Source organism: Lactuca virosa, chromosome 1 (genome assembly GCF_052849685.1).
Source record: "Lactuca virosa cultivar CGN04683 chromosome 1, Lactuca_virosa_CGN04683_v6, whole genome shotgun sequence".
Classification (NCBI taxonomy): Eukaryota; Viridiplantae; Streptophyta; class Magnoliopsida; order Asterales; family Asteraceae; genus Lactuca; species Lactuca virosa.
In genome coordinates, this window is record NC_136426.1 from 7,280,532 (window position 1) to 7,284,164 (window position 3,633).

The following is a 3,633-nucleotide window of genomic DNA, read 5'->3' on the forward strand; positions in this document are numbered from 1 at the left end:
TAGAACTTATAATATATTAACCAACCTTAAGTGTTATTTCTCTCATTATAGTCTATCCAAATACATGATGCCATGCAACCCAAATGGACCATGCCGGGTCGGGTCAAGTCTTACCAATTATAGTTATGGACTTAGACATTAAGCCAACAGTATAACCACGGGTACCATTACGAGTATGGCCAAGGGTACAACAGCCTATACCACGTGCAATAGACGATGGCCGGCGGAGCACTCAACTACCCACATATGAACAGCCCCGTAACAAGTATCAACTCGACATTCTACCAAGAGCTATTACAGTATGAAATACCGCATTCCGCCATGATACCAAACATCCCAAAGTATGATGGCACGGCGGATCCTGACGAACACATAGACACCTACGAGTGGACCATGACATCCCTTCGGATGGACAAGAGATTTACTTACACCTACTTCTCGGTCACACTATCGGGAAATGCTAGCAAATGGTTCAAGGCACTACGTCTGGGAAGTATCTCCAGCTTCGAACAGTTGAGGTACCTTTTCCTCCATAACTTCATGCAATTGAGGAAACTCAAAGGAGATTCCAACTCTATCATGTCATGCAAGCAAAAAGAGGGAGAATCCATATGGGCATACTATGATCGGTTTACCCTAGCGACCCTGAGTGTCCCCAGCCACGAGGAATTTCTAGTCACGGGTGCCTTCGCCCAGGGGATACTCCCAGGCCCCCTGTCAAGGAAAATGCAAGAACAGTGCCAAAATCTAGGGACGAGCTCAAATACAGGGTCGAAAAATACCTCAGGCAGATCGAGGGAGAAGAACGCAAACAAGCCAATCTAAAAGCCATAGCGAACGCCTACCTCAAACAAGAATCAGTCAGCTCCCACTACTATCATAGCCATAAGGAGTGCAACGATGGAAGCCATGATAAGCATCACAGACATTCGAGACACCCATCTTGTAGATTCCGCCCGTTTGTCAAGGATGAGACAAGGAGCCATAAGATGGAAGTGCACGCAGTGGAAAAAACCCCTTAGCGGACAGAAAAAGAGAAAAACAAATATTACGAATATCACAAGAGCAAAACCCTCGACACTGGAGAGTGCGCGATCCTCAAAAAATAAGTAGAAGACAAGCGACTGAGTGTAGTCTTAACAGAAATTGCGAAGACTCTACGATCAAAGTTTGAAGCCGAACGGAAAGACGGGAGAACCCGAAAGGAGACGAACAAATAACCAATCAAAAAGGAAGAAATATTCGCAGTCGCAAGCCCCGGGAACAGAGCCAGGCGTCGACTGCCAACCAATGGCGCCGAAGGCGTACCCGTCGATACTCTCAACATAAGTTTCTCATCGGAAGACCCACGAGCGCCCAGCTGGGACCCCACAGATCTAATCATAATCCCCGCCCTCGTACAACAACATCAGATCTGGCGAGTCCTGGTCGACGGAGGTAACAACACCGACGTCCGCTACGAGCACTGCCTCGAGCGACTCCCGCCATCCTAGAAGAGAATCCTAAGACCACCAACCCGAGCCCCACTCGTTGGCTTCACGGGATACAAAGTATGGCAACTCGGAACAATAAACCTCCTGTTGACACTACTCAGCCACGACAGAAAGGGAAGGGTAACAAGGATAATCGAGTTCTCGGTAGTTAACCACAAGTCATAAGACGATATGATCCTAGGGCGACCTACTCTCTTCCGGCTACAAGCCATCCCTTCAACAATACATGGTACAATCAAGTTCAGAACAACAAATGGCTCAGCAACAGTGACAACTCTAAACACACGGGCAAAACCATTTCGGGCGATCGCCGCTTGGGCTACCGCAAACATCCCAAGAAAGTGGCGTACGACGACAACTAACACCCACATGGTCAAGCGCAAAAAATGAACATCCACACTCAAGACAAGAGGAAAGGACGCCAACCCCTAACGAACACCCCGATGGGGGGGGGGGGGAGGGTGCGATAGCAACAATATTACCACTCCAGAAGCATCAAAGATCGTACTCATGAATACCAACCGAGGTTGGACTTCACTAAGCATACCTACACGCTTTAAGGCAGCAAGGGCACAATGCATGGAAAAGAAGGGAACGAAGAAACACACACACGAAGTCATGGAGCTCGACAGGAGGCACAAACAAGGAGCCACCAGTACCGGAGCAGAGAGGATTGGAAATCACCTAAAAAAAGAGAACATAGACAGGAGACTCACTACAACCATAAGAGTCCGCAGCTGGCAGAGGCTTCCCCCATGACGGCACCAAGTTAGTAACCTCATAAAAAACAGAGCTGACAATGAAAAAGTCACACAGAAGGAGGTAAAACCACCCAAAGATGATAACCAAGCGACCAAAACCGAAGAATAGAGGAAATTGAAACTCATCTTCCGAAAGGCGACCAACCCAGAAACAGCCAATCACGGCTCGCACACGAGCACGAACGCTGGAAAGCTCGCAGAATCGAGCCACCGAGGGGCACAAGCCAAGGAAAACCAAGAAGAAGAATTCTTCCCAATGATCTAGGAGCCCCAGAGCCAAGACAGTAGCCTTGGCTCGAGGGGAATCAAGGGAAGGGGCCAAGTGATCAAACTCCTAACGGATAATCACGCCCCAACTAGTCAGCCCAAGAGTTAAACCTAGAATAGCAAAAACTATCAGACTTCTGATACTTATCTGACAATGTAGATGCCTCTAAGGCACCAAAAAACATGCAATGAAAATAAATTTTGTAGCGAACGAGTATCGACATACTTTCGTACAAATGGAAAATAATAACAGAATGATCACATATGCCACCCAACACAAAACCAATGAGGCAAAACACAATCATAGGCCTCAAAGGCTCATCACTTCTCCATAATAAACATGTCGACGAGGTCAGGAGAGCTGCAGTTCGTGATCACGACAAGTAAGAGGCCTTAAAGGATCATAATCTTTCCCTCGAAATACATAATGCCTAAGCTCTTAGACCCCAAGGTGACGACCTTGATCTTGCTTAGATGACTAGGGCCGGAGTACAACTCCCCTTGACCCAGGACTTACAGCAAAGCCCTAAAGCGAAGGCTTTTAGCTAAGAAAGAGATCCTAATGGAACGAACCAACGAGAGTTCGCACCTATAGGCTAACTAAAACCTTGAATCATAGAGACTAACCTAAGGGTGAGCGTCAAGCCCATCAGAACAGACGCTTTGGCCCCCGAAGCTTGTTAAACAAACGATATCCATGATCAAGACCCCCAAAGGCCAACACTAACCTCTGGGAGAATCCAAACCAAGGTTGGCGAACACAAACCATCCAAGATGACAAAAGGGGGAAGAAACACGATGAACTTAAAGCAAACTTAACATACAAAAAACACAAAGCACATATTGTTTAACCCAGACAATACCCCATAATTTTAAAACGACCACACATGCCAAAGAAGAAAATTAGACATTGTTCGACAAACACCATGAACATGCAAATATCATCTTAAACATAAAACAACAACAAAGGGTAAAAGCCATCACTTACTGAGGGGTGGAGGAAGGTCCGACGTGAGAAGCGCCACCTTCAGGATGGTCTTCCTCGGAGTAAGGATCATCGCACATCTGACGAAGGCCCCCTATGTCCAACTCACCCAGGCGAAGGTAGGAGG